General features: G+C 38.3%; 1 protein-coding gene across 4 annotated transcripts in view; it reads left to right on the top strand.

Moving 5' to 3' along the window:
• TMCC3 (transmembrane and coiled-coil domain family 3) overlaps positions 1-14,038 on the top strand; it is a 131,038-nt gene that overhangs the window by 88,497 nt on the left and 28,503 nt on the right. Inside the window, exon 1 of one of the 4 annotated variants that reach the window (XM_079303478.1) lies at positions 3,107-3,278. The exons of the other annotated variants lie outside the window; for them this stretch is intronic. The gene's annotated coding sequence lies outside the window, so the exon portion shown is untranslated. Of the gene's footprint in view, positions 1-3,106; positions 3,279-14,038 lie in introns of those variants that run through there. 4 annotated transcript variants of the gene reach the window in all.

Genomic DNA, 14,038 nt, shown 5'->3' with positions numbered 1-14,038 from the left:
AACTGTTTTGCTGCAGCCAAAAAGCTTCTTCAGTGTATAGCAACAGATCTGTTCAATACTTTCTCCTTTGACGCCATCTGAAGTATAAGATATTGTGTGTTCTGCTAATAACTCTCCACATGTCACCTTTTGTGTCAAGTTCCAAGTGACTGAAAGAGAGAAAATACTTAATTGAAGTACAGTTAGGTAATTCTTAACTTAGGAGAGTCACTGCTGTTGCTGAAGGCCAAATATTTTGAGGGAGAGGCTGTTGTATCTTTGTGGATGTTCTCTTCCTTGGATGAGTCACAAAAATGTCTAGCTATGCTGTGTATGGCAGTACTGAATGGGGCATAAAACCACTACTACTTGAAGTGTAATGGAATTAGTGCCTTACAGTTCTGCTTTTATGTGGTGAGTATAGATTTATAGCCATGTGGTTGCCTTAGTTCTGGAAAATAATCTGACTCCAAATTTAAGAAGGGTGCCCTTCCAGGAGACTTTACCTGCCTCTCCTTACCAGCAGTACCTGGTCACTATAATCTGGATTACTGCAGATTGCCCCAGTGATGCTGGTGGAATCCGTGGACAATGCAGCCTTGTAAAATGTTTCCAGTCCTCTCTGCTAATGCCAGTTACTTCAGCTTCACTGTGCATAACATCCACTCTAGCTCATTCCTGCAACACTTCAACTGCAAATCTTTGAAAAACATTTAAAATCAGGATGTAAGATATGAAGCAGAACAAGATTTGGGAACAGGAGTTGCAATTTTAGTTGTCATGAACAAAGTACTGCTCTTGCTGGAATGTAGCTTGTGGGATAGAGTAAAAAGTGTTATAGTGCTTTCTTCAGGGGCTTGATTTTGCAGTAAGCATTGTGGAAGTCTAGGGTGTTCAGAGTCTGGCTACACTGTATTTCTTGCTCAGTAAATCCATGCAGAGGTCTATGCAATTGCAATAGTTAATATTCCTTGTGCTCAAACCAGCCTGGCTATGCTAACTCATGCCTCACTGTGTTGACTTTTGCTTCAAGAGCACTGTGTCAGGACTGCCTTCCAAGGCTCTATAAGGGTATATTAAAGCTATCCTTTATTTTAATGTGCTGATCTAAACACTGCTCTTCACTCTTGATGTCTTACCCATTACTGAACAATAATCCTCCAAATTTCAAAAGGATTATGAATTTGTATGTATGGCTTTTGAGGAGAAAAATCCTTTTCCAGTACAACTAAAACACTAATTCTTTTACTTCATCCCACCAGAAGTCTATGTAGAAGTCTGCTTGATTTTAACAAGTACCAGATGCATTAGAGAGAGACACAGAAAGTCCCAGTTGATTTATTGCACATTGGAGCCTATCCAGAACTTTCTCTTTATTTGTGGAAAACAGAATTGTAAGATTTCTTCCTCTATGTAAAACAGACAAACACAAAAACCTTACCTGGAACAGGTGTTGTTTATTTACTAATGAATAGAGAAGCTTAATTTCAATCTTCTTGTCCTTTCAGCCTTAGTGAGACTAAGAGCAGAATCAGTGGTTTTTTGGATTATTTAATTCTTATGTGATCACACATATAAAAGGCTTACCCTATTTAAAAAAAACAACAAACAAACAAACAGAAATTCACTTGTTTCTACTGATGAAAAAACACTCTGTGGAATGTCTCTTCTCATTTTCTGTGTCTCTCTTATGATCCCTCCCATTCATCTTGTCTACAGACAAGGCAGACTTTAATAATCCCTCCTCATATGTGTGTCTTTCTAAGCCTCTAATCACTTTCATCATCTGTCCTTGAATTCCCTTTATTTCTTAAAATCTTCAGTAGGTTTTGAGGAAATGACATAAAGGAACCTAAAAGGATTGAAAACAAACAAACAAAACCTCCAAACAGAATACCCCACCAAAGCAAACAGAGCAAACAAATCAAACAACAAAACCCCACCAAGTCTAACCAAAACAAAAAAACACCCCACCCACAGTTTTAGGAGACGGGGAGATTTAATCTCCTGGTGTTCTTTTAAATACAAAGACTGTGGAAGACATGCCTGTTCTGGGCTCCTGCAACCTGTAACCAAACCTCCCAGTATTTTGTGCTCTAACACCTTACACACACTTTCCCCTATAGTTCCCTCAGGTTTGGACATCAGACAAAAATAAATTGATGAGACAAATTTGCTAGGAGCTCCAAGCTTTGGTTTCAAATTCATGGTGTACTTAGAAATGTGTGAAACCTGTCAAAGGGTAGCCTGCATGATCCAGGAGTACTGGAAAAAAAAGAGAGAGAAGCTATAATTATAATATGAACCCCAAAAGACTGATTAGTTTGTTAGAACTGAAGAAAAGCCTGGTTTGTTTATTTAAGACAGTAAACTGTTGATTATTTTGTCCATTTAGAGCTGTTTAACAAACTTATTACTTTTTAATTCCCTAGTGCCAGGAAGGAAATTTCCAAAGTTGGTATCTTTTTTTTTTTTTTTTTGAGGTGGTTTTGTTTTTGTTTTTTTTTTTTTTTTGTTTTTTTGGTTTTTGGTTTTTTTTTTTTTTTGAGTTTTGAGATTAAGTACACCTAAAAACTAAAGGGCAATCTTAGGTCAGATGAAACAAAAGGGGAAGTTTAGTTTAGCAATACTGTGCTCCCCTGATCCTACAAGGTGAACGTGTTTGGTAGACTTATAGGCTATAAAGGTTGTCTTCTTGCCCAATTCATCTTTTCCCTCACCCAAGAAGACAGTTTTAAACAGTAAGTAGAAGGGGGATGCATCTTCTTTTTAAGGTTTAAACTGATTTTCAGTTTGGAATCTTTATACTTAGACCTTTCACAATTTTTGATTTTCACCAGGAAAATTCATGTCTCTGAAGATTGTAGAGTCTCCTTTCCTTTGCTGTGCTGTTGATCCATCCTCATTGCAGTGGATAGTATTGCTTACAGGACTGGGGAATTCTTACCACCTTTTAAATGTTAGGTATATGTATTAAAAAAGTCACTGGGGGAAAATTGCCAGCCTTCTTATTTGCTTTCCTTTTGAAGGACGTGTAATTGTTCTGTCAGGTTGCCAGCAGTGATGCTGGGGATTGGCAAGAGCTGTAGATCCCTGCCTTGCTTATTGTCATCATCTCCATAGGTAAGACTTTCACCAGGCACCACCAGTCACAAGGTTTACACAGAGGCTGAGCCTCCAAGGTTTTGGTGGATTTGACATCTAATCTTGTCCAAGATAAAAAGATTCCCTGCACATTGTCCCATTTTGGTTCTTTTGGGAACATTAACAAGTGTGCAGCTTTCATCTTCACCCCCACAGTAAGTGTGATTTTGGGAAAGACTTGTGTGGGAGATGAATTTCTATGTAGTGCTGGGGAATGGTGGAACATAATTCTCCCTTTTCACTTATGTATCCAGATGGAGAAACTTTACAAAAGAGCATTGCAGTATTTACTACTGAAAGTTTTCTCTTCTTTCTGTAGTGTGAAAGAGGGAGGATTAATATACAAAGCTGAAAATTAACCTGCTGATCTAAAACCTTCACATATGGGACCAAGTATGTACTAGAATGTCTTGAAGCTTACCAGACACTCAGCAAGTGAGAACTCCTCTAAAGCTTTTTTTAATATCATCATACATAATCTGAGCTTTAATTTAGGGAGAAGGGGGAGAGTGGAGGGATTTCTCTACCAGATGAGGTATAAAGAATACCTACAAATTGTGAACCATGATACTGTTACTGTAGAAAGCTGAAATGAGGCTTTTTGCTTTCAAAAAAAAATTCAGAAAAGCTTAATATTGAGAGCTTGCTCACTTCATTATTATTCTGTTTAGGGGTTGCAACTGAATGAAATTCCAGAGGCAAAAGTTTTGGAAACCACTGGTAGCAATATTTTCTTACTTACCTCTGTATTAGACAGTGTATTTCAATGGACCTTTGATATAAAGTATTTAGCATCAATTCCTGAAAATTCTCAGTTAACCTTTACTATAGTAGGCATTTTTTCCTTGGCTTTTCCTATTTGTGTACAGTTTAAGGAGCAGTTGCCTTCCTTTGTAAATATTTGTTTCAGTAGCTCTGGATGAAGAAGTTATACTGGGGATGTAAAGAATTGACATTGTGCTATTGAATTAAAATGAAAATGTGATTCAAGTGGTGCTGAATTAATTGGAAACTTTTGACTAACATCAGGGGCCTGTGAAACCAATCTGTGAGGAATTACAACAGACTTAAGGAAACTTCTCTATAAATGTTCTTTACAGGATGGGAGATGCTGCTTCCAGTTGATATTACAGTCTCCTTTAGTTTAAACCAGGATCCTGTACGTCAGTTTTTAACTTTGTTTTTGCTTTGTAAATAAATGGCCTTGTAGTGGGTTTGGCTAAAAATGTATGGAAACCTGTTTAGTTTCTTAGCAAAGATTGTGATAAAAAGAGCAGCCACTGTGTGTGCATCTAAGGACTGGAGCAATTAAACACTCTATGTAATGTGATGATTTTTTTTGGTCATATCTATGTCATGTGATTTTTTGTTGTTGTTGTTAAAGTTAATAGAAGTATGGCTTACAAAAGGCTACAACATAATTGGCTTCTCAAGCACTAAATAAGATTTTTTTAAATTGACTTGCTCCTCCTGTTTAAAGCAAACTTTTTCATTTGAAGATGAAACATTATAATGAATGTTGGTGTTTTAAAGATGGGGAAGACAGCAATGCTCCAGAGTTAGTTTATGTATACAAGAAGTGTTGATTTATAAGGTTAAAAAAAAAAAAACATTAAGTAGAGCTAGTGGAAATTTAAGACTTCCATTCTTAAATAAACAAACCAAATCTGCCACCTAAAAAAGCAAGTAACACAGTTCATAGGAAATGGGAGGAATCAGGGTTTTGGGATTATTAAATCTAAGGGAATTTCTAATTGAGCTTTAAGTGCTAGACTACAAGAATTACTGTTACAAGAAGAGAAGCCTTGTTAGGGTAAGTTGATGTAGCAGGTTTCTCTGGTTTTACAGCATTCACTCCCTTTATTCCAATTTATTCCTGTGCATGTAATACAGGAATTAGAATTCAGCTAGTGCTCATTGTTCAAATGCAAAATGATATAAATATGCAGAAAATATGCTGCTTTATACCAGCATGTCTGTACAGGTGAGTGATGTGCAAAGATCAAACTGACAGACCGAGTACAACTGACTCCTAACATTTTTCTAATTCAGGGCAGTACAGCTTAGTGCCATACTGTATTTTAAGTGTGCTGATGACATGCTAAGATTTACTGCTTCACCCTCACTTCCTAGGAAATTAATTCATATGAAATAGGAGCTGGCTGTGGGACAAGAGTGGCCATTGACTACGCTTTGGATTATTATAAACAAGAAGCTTTGATTGAAGACTGCAAGGATAGGTGGAAGCTTTGGAACCTAGTAGGATCAAATCCAGTACTAGTCTGAAAGAGACATTTAGTGTTAGAAGAATTAAATGAAGAGATCTTGTTAGTAAGAGTTGCCTAGGTCAGGTGTGAGGACCTTTCTTACCTAAGGAAGACCAAAGAAGACTTGATTGTTCCCTCATTCACGGCTGCTTCTCCAGGCTGCCACCTTCACCCTGACAGCTTTTCTCCAGCTGCTCAGAGCTGGCTTGTACTGAGTGCCTCAGGGGCACCCAGCCTGGGGCTCCTCGACCCTCCCTGTGGTCATGCTGTGTTACAGACCCTGCACAATCCCAGTGCCCTCCCTCCCTGTGCTGGGGCTGCGGGGCAGGGGAAGTGTGGGTGTGACTGGGCAGCTCTCAGCAGCTTTGGACGTGTTCAGGGCAATAGCAAGGAATGGAGAAGATAGCAGGGAAACATGGTGTAGGGAGGAATAGAGGTGGGATTCCATGTGCTCAGCCTGAAATGGATACACTGCTCAGAATAGAGCCCCCTCCAAAGGCCAGGTGTAGTTTTCTTTCTCCCCTCTTTTAGACCACACAAGACAAAAACAAAGTATTTGATATTACTCCAGCTACTGATTTGATATCAATTTGATATTGATTTCAGTATTTGATATTACTCCAGCTGCTGATACATATGCATAATATGGGATTGTATGGCTCTTACTATGTTAGGGATCTTTGTTTTACTAGAGGTTTTGGCAGGAATAACGTAATCCTGTGACATGGTTGTCTCTGATATGTTTTGCTAGACCAGCAAAGTGTCTCTTCACTTGTATCAAGTTTCTAATTTATTTCTTCTCCCATCCCTGCCATGTCCAGGGATTCCACTCTCCTGCCATACCTTAAGGAAGAAATCTGGCTACATCTTGCCACCTGTATCCAGTCCTTTTTTGGAACAATTTACAAAGTTTCACCTTGATGAGAAAAGGAAGAATTACAGCCTTCACCTAAAATAAGAGTTAAAGGGATATTCTTAGTTATCTCTTTTAAAGCTGGATAGTGAATGTCAGGAGGCTGATTCAAGCTGTCAGGTGTCTGATCTGCTAAAATGGGTCCAGAGAAGGTTTACAGTGAGTTTGCCATACACTTATGTTGTTGTCCTGTTGATCAGCTTTTTGTTCAGGTCTGTACAGTGGAACCCTTTCTTCACATGTGAATTGATGCAATGGGTGAGTGAGGCCCTTGTGGTACACAGCATCATCACAAGCCGATATTGCTGAGGGACTGTGATCTGTACAAGAGTTAGGCTTCTCTTATGTGAAAGTGGTGTGGATTAAGCAGGCTTTTGTACCAGAGGCATAGGTAGGCTGGGCATGAGAAAGAGAGCAAAAACATCTATAAACAAAACCTGAGGAAGATTTAAGAAGAAGGTAAGAATGAAGACAACGAAAAGTCTGATGATCAGTGAGAGCTTCTCCTCTGGTTGCCAATAGTTATATGAAGAAATTCTGATACTGTCCTTGTTGGCTCTTGTGTGTTTTGTTCCTATAAACTGTATGGATGTGGTTATGAGTAATTTGTCCTGAGAAGCACCAAGGAGCATTACTGCCTGCAAGAGCAGGTACCCGTAAAAGGAAGTGTGCCATTGTCAGGTTATTCCTTGGTGTCTTTCTGGTGTTAACTCCTATGATATCCTCTCTCTAGTGCAAAGAGAGATCCTATTGAGCAAATCTTCTGTTGCTGATACTTAAAAAAACTGGTTTCAATGCTTTTCTACCTGAGGGACATCATTGTGTCTTGCAGCATAAATTTGATGTAGAAAAATGTTCACCCATGGTTTTTATGAGCTTTTATTTTGCCTCAAAGGAACTCTATTTCTCTTTTTTCACTAACTGGAAGGGCCTGAATAGCAGCTGAGTTCAGGAGGATGAATAAGACATGACCTAACAAAGCTCAATCTGAAAGTGATAGAGGGAAGTCTCTGGTGACCTTCATAAAACTTGATGTCAAGCTTTGGTTTGTGTTTGTTGATGCCAGAAGCTATGATATTTTTGTGGGGTTGGGAACCTGGGCTTTGAGTGCAGGAGCTTAGAAATTTCTTCTCTAAAAAGACGTTTTGACCTATGGTGCCCCTTTTCATGCATACTCTAGGTGGAATTTCTTGGTTTTTAGTGACTATGTATATTACACTATAGCCTATGTGCAAACTGCTCATATTGCAAGAGAAATTCTTCAAAATTAAAACTACACCCACTTGTGTTTTGGAACAAATAGCCCAGGCATTGATAGAGATACTCTTTTTTGGACTTGAGAGTGTCAGCTAGAATAATCTTTGTGTGTACTGTGCCATTATGCAGTGTGGCACTTAATGTCAGAGAAAGATAAATTCAGTGATTTCCTTGAAGAGAATCTGTGTTTCAAAATTAATTCTAGAGCAGTGGTGACAACTCTAGCCTAAGGCTCTGGTGACATGGGCTCAGACTGCTGTGACAGCTCTCAGCCCTTGTGTAATAGCGGGAGTCATTTAACCTCTCTGAACAGAGTGTGGTTTTTCCAACATGCACAGGGGAGAGAAAAATACTGTGAAGGATACATATTTCAGAATCATTAGCCATCCAAGGGGATACTTCATGGAAAAAAGAACCTCTTACTGTTTATGGGCTTCTAAAAATATACAGTGGATGCATGTTCCTGCTTTCTACATCAGGCAGCTATCTGCCATAAATGCTTCTTCCTTCCAAATTGTGTAAGTCTTGTGTAACTGGTTGAAATTGGGCATTTTCTCTTTAGAAAGTTGTGCTCCCTTTGTAGTTGAGAGTGGGAAAGCACTTGCAGTGATCTATCTAATCTCTGTTGATTTTGAAGAAGCTCATACTACATCACTTAAAGCTGTGTACCTGGAGCTGGTGTAAATGTAGTGTAAATAGCTGTGACAGGGAATATTGCAAACACTGTATAAAAATGCAAGTTTCACTATTTTTCATGCATTATAGAACTAGATGTATGTACTGAACACCTAGACATCTGTGCCAAATTGTTCTTGAGTGGGACTTAAAGTTCTTCCTATTAGGCAGAACAGCAAAAGAATTTTCTGGCTCTCCCTCTTACATAGTGCATTCTTAATATTACTGATTCTTCATTTCACTTATGCATAATTATTTTAGGAAAACTTTAAAAAAACCCAACACTGTCTTTTTGCCAGCTTTGCCATTATGCAAAAAAAATCATTGGTCTCTGATTGTTCAGAAATTTGGCAGTATAGGATGTTACCTTTCCTTTCCCATTGCTTTTTTTATATATAAAGAAAGAAAGGTGAAAAAATACTGATATGTGACCTGGAAAAAGGGAGAGGACTCTTAAATTTACCTTATTGTTACTGCAAGGATGTCTGATTTTAGAAAAAGAAAAGCATATGATTATTTTGTAGACTCCCTGATAAGATGGTTTTAAAATGTCTCTGTTGTAGTTTAACCCCAGGCAGTTACTTGTCCACTCCCCCTCCAGTGGGACTGGGGAGAGAATTGGAAAGGTAAAAGCTGGAAAACTCTCTCAAGTGGGTTGAGATAAGAACAGTTCAGTAGGGGAAGCAAAACAAGGAATTGATTCACTTCTTCCCATGACTGACAGGTGTTCAACCATCTTCAGGGGAGCAGAGCCCCACCAGCTACTTGGCAAGACAAATGCCATCACTCTGAATGTCTCCCCTCTTTTTCTTTCTTCCCCCTCTTTATATGGTGAGCATGATGCCATGTGGAATGGAATATCCCTGTGGGCAGTTGGGTACAGCTGTCCTTGCTGTGTCTCCTTCCAACTTCTCGTGCAACTCCAGCCTCATTGCCAGTACAAAAAGCAGAAAAGGCCTTGGCTCTGTGTAAGCCCTGCTCAGCAATTACAAAAACATCTCTGTATTATCAACCCTGTGTTCAGCACAAATCCAAAACAGAGCCCCATACCAGCCAACTGTGAAGAAAATTAACTCTACCCCAGCCAAAACCAGTGCAGTTGTGTAGTTCAATTCACTTTATTTATATTCTTTGCACATTGTAATAAGTGCCTTAATTTCTGTTTTTAAGAGGAAATTTTTCTTTCTGATTTCATCCAGTATAATTTACTAATTTTAGAGCTGTGAGCTCCTCATAGTTTAGTGAGACAAAATTTTAATAGCTGTGTCTGAATTCTTATTTAAAATTTATCACGGTTTGTTTCTGTGTAGGGCCACATAGAAACATGTTGGTTATGATGTGGCTGGTTTTGTGACTAACAGTCTGATGGACTGATAAATACATACTTTAGTGAAGGAAGAGTTAGTGAATTGGAAATGGAAATAAATTCTCCTTCCAGTATGATTTTGATCAGTCCCATGTCATAATATACTGAACCATTGTATCAGTGTGTTTTAAGGTTGCAGAGCAGCTTGGAAATATTTTATTTGAACTGAGCTTCTGAAATTGCAATGTAAAGACCAGTGAACTTTCCATGTATATTACTAGCCAACACATGAAGCAATGTCTTTAATTACTGTAGTAATCACTCTTTGCTAAATTGGGGGAAGCTTTGATTTTAGAGTATAATACCTTGTACCATTCACTGCTGTTATTAACATATTACCGAGATCCAGTTCTGAGACTTGTGATAAACCTGCATTGTTCTCTTAAATGTTTTTTCTGCCTGGAGCTGACAGGTCTATCTGTTGTCATTATCTTGAACAGCAGTAAGATTTAGGAGATTGTCATCTTAACAAAGGTACAAAGTGTTGTCCATTCAACAGCTCATTTCCAAATGCAAAACCCCCCTGGCATTCTCACAACAGATGTGCTTGTGTTTTTTTGAATGGTGAATGCTCAGAAGTTTTCCTTAGGTTAACACTATGCTCAGCTTTCTTCTATCAACACTATAAGCACCATAGACAATTCAATTTATTAGATTTCTAGCTAAAATCATGGTGTTATGTGTAAGAGTAGTGGCATTTAGCCACTGAAATATTGTTGTGAATAAAAATAATTAGCACATGTTACTGTTGTAATTTATACTGGCCAGTAAATCCCAAAAGATGATATGTCCTGAACCTGTAACAATGTAGTAGCTCACAGATGAACAATTATTAACAGCAACTTCCTCATCTTCATAGCCCTTACCTCTGTTCTACCAATTTTGTCCTTTCATAATGATGCTGATAAATTACAATATCTGTACAAATTTCCCCAGAGATGGAAAGCTTCAGGGACTGGTATGAAATGTAGGTCCCAGAGAAGAACAAAAATAATAGCATTCTATATATTTCACATGGTGTAAGTTAGCAATATTTTTTCCCACAAACAAAACATTGGAGAGAGGAAAAGATTAGTCACATTTTCTAAGATAAATACAGTATTCATCCTTCTGTTTGTGCTCATTTTTGTAAAAGGAAAAGAAAGGTTGCATACAAATATAGTATGTAAAGGGTATAAATATTTTATATGCTTGTAATGTATATTATCTATGTGCCAATAATAAGAAGGAGTGTTGAAGAGGAAGATCTAACTGCAGGTAAAGGGAGTAAATCAAGATAAAATCTTTATTCATGGTAGTTTTTGAATTACTTTCCAAACCTGAGGAACCTGAGGAAAAATACATTACTCCTTTGGAAAGGAAGCCTATTAAGTTTATGAATGTAATTTGGTGTTAGGAGCAAGGAATTTCCTTTAAGTCCTTTGTTTCTCCCTTGGAAAATATTTTACATGTTTCCTGAGGCTTTTTTATCATTCAGATTTGTTTAAGTGAATTATAGTCTGCCTAGTAAATATGACAGGAGAGTAGAGGCTTCAAAGGTAATGAGCCCAGACTTGTCGTGAAAATGATTTTCATGTGTCTTCACCAGGCACCTATCCATTCTTGTAAGGAGTGGAAATCAGAGACAATTTTCCTGTTATCCACTGGCTGGCATGCCAGTCCATCAGCAGGCAGACAGTTTAAGATTATCTAAAGAATATGATTTCTTGCCTATTTGTTGGGCCAGAAGGGTTTTGCAAAGGACATTATTGAAGTTGAAGCCATTATAAAGGACAATTAAGGACACTGGAGCAAGCAGAAAATACTCTACAGCATTTTGGGGGCATAAAAGAATCTGAGGGGTGGGCTAAGGAGATCTGGGAAGGTGCTGCTGGTGTTGATGCTTTAGGAAATAAATTTGAGGTCCATATGTTACCACATTTGATTGTTTTTGCTGAACTAATGTTTCTGCAGGATTGTGAGGGATTATGCAGCAGACTATCCCTGCCTCTTCTTCTCTAGCAATTCATATGTGTCCAAGGGAATACAGCAATTGTTCTATTCTGCTGTTCAAGCTGAGCAAAGGCTCAGATATCTAAGTGGTGCCTGTTCAGGTGTAATGTGTGCTCTCTGATCACAGAATCATAGGCTGGCTTGGTTTGGGAGGGATTTGAAGATCACCTACTGCCATGGGCAGGAACCTTTCACTAGGCTGAGCTGCTCAATGCCCTGTGCAGCCTGGCCTTGAAGTCCCTGATAGGTCACTTTGTTCTGGTGTGATGCTTGGTGTCACTCAGAGTGCTTCCTGCCACAATTGATGTGCAGCATTAATCCTGTACCCACTCCATTTAGATGTGCTTCTTCTTACCAAACCATTACTCTCTTCATTGAGAACAAGAGCTGTAGGAAGTGCTTGTGTGGATGTGCACAGACTGCATATTTGAAATTATAGCTGGATTAGTTCCTTTTTTTTTTTTTTTTTTTGGTCTTGTTGACCATTTCCATGGTTGCATTTCTTATTTGAAACTAAAACCTTAGTCTTTAAACAATTGTTGGTCTTGATTTTTTTCTATCCATGTTTCATGAGCTAATTTTAAGGTTCACAGAAGCTAGTGTTAACTAAATTTGGGCATATGTTTCATCTTGTAGGGGGATAAATGGAAAAATCTTGTCAATCTTTATTTTAAATTCTTTCTCCAAGAATACATAGTATTCATTGCTGTCTAGTGATTTGTTTGATTTGAGTTTTTTTCTGCCGGTAGATGCATTTAATTCTGTTTGACAGTGTTTCAGTGTCTTCAGGTGCACAGTGCAGTGATGCTTCTGATAATTTTTTGAGAATCTCTATTAATCAATGCTTGTGGATACAAATAGCAATTGATGTTGATCAAATATTTGAAATACCTTTCTGGACTGCTTAACTGCCACACAGTGTGGAAGAATGGCCTTTACAGAAGTAACTCTGGTTGCTGCTTCTGAAACTCTTGATCTAGAGGTCTTGACAGAGCTCTGAAGTTTTCAGTATGCTTCATTCCTGTGCACACTTCATTTTTATGACCACTGAAGCAAGAAAATCATGACCCTCATAAAAAAAATTAAAATCTTGCTTTTTTTTGGAATGGATTATTGTGTGGTATTTTACCAAATATTAAGTGTTTTAACAGCTTGCCTATACTTCGTGCATTTTCGATAATAATAATTTTAAAAAGCTACCTATAACCTGTTGGACTTTGCTGCGTGTACGGCTGAATACTGCAGGCAATTTTTTAACTCTGGTTTGGTTTTTGTTTGCCAAACTTTAGACATCCATATTAAGAATGATAGCCAGAATAACTAAACTTCAGGTGAATAAGGAACATTTTTTCGAGAATTTTCCTATTAACTTTACCAATACTGAGCATGCTTGTCCAATAAGATGAAAATCTCTTTCATGAGTGTATTTAATAGAAAAAAATAAAATCAGTAGAGTTATAAAAGAACATGAAGTGTTCAACCAGAACAGTTAAAATTGTTGCAACCAAGCTCGAGTTCTTAAGTATGTAAATATACACAGAGGATCTCAGCTGAGTTACAGGCTCTCATGGCTTGATTTCAAACTAGAATGCCATCACCTCTCTTCAGTGCTAAATTATTCAGGTATATAAGCCATGTCTACCATGATTTTAGAGGAAACTAGATGGCATTGATTCTGTTATGTGTTTGCTGAAGATGTAAGAGCAATGTATGGAAAGCAGATTGTGCCTGCAGTCCATTTAAATGTTCTGGCTTGCATGCAGGATTTGCATGTTTTCCAGGTTATTGTTGTCAATATTAAGTAGTTATGGATGATTTTTGGATAAGCTCCATTCAGATCATGGCTGGTAGAGCATTACAGCACAGTTGCTTTTTTAGTGGAAGAGATGTGTGACTTGGACACTGCTGATTAATAATGTACTGAAAAAATGGTCCAAAATAATTTTTTACAGGAATAGGACAACAATTAGATTAAACATGTGTCATGGAAGTGCTAAGCTGCTGCTGATCTAAGGGAAAGGAGTCTGCTGGAGACCTTGAGTATTCCCTAACAGATTGTTTGCTGAGCTCCATGGGAATGTGCATTTCTGAAGTGTGGAAATTGACTGAAGCCTCTGTGCTTCCTGAGGCCAGCTTGTCCCAGCACTATTGGGATCAGGGCAGCAAGTTCGCAGCTGAACAATAAAAAAAGCAAGCCCAAGAATGCAAGGCAACAGGCTGGTGTGCCCTCCTGCTTTTCTTCAGAGCACATCTGTGGAGTGAGGACAGCTTTCCCTCTTCCTGGGGCATGTCCTTGCTGTCTTACTATCTTTTGTTATCTCTCCACAAATCTTGGGGTTCAGTGGTCCTAATTTTTCTGGAGAGGCAGAGGAATGTCAGTGTCTTCCCTGCCAGTTTTGTGGTTGGGTTGTCTGCCTTGAAGCTGTGAGCTGGGACATCTCTTAA

This window comes from Erithacus rubecula, assembly GCF_903797595.1.
Source record: "Erithacus rubecula genome assembly, chromosome: 4".
NCBI classification, from domain to species: Eukaryota; Metazoa; Chordata; class Aves; order Passeriformes; family Muscicapidae; genus Erithacus; species Erithacus rubecula.
The sequence above is the reverse complement of the archived record's forward strand: the minus strand, read 5'-3'. Positions and strand labels throughout refer to the sequence as shown.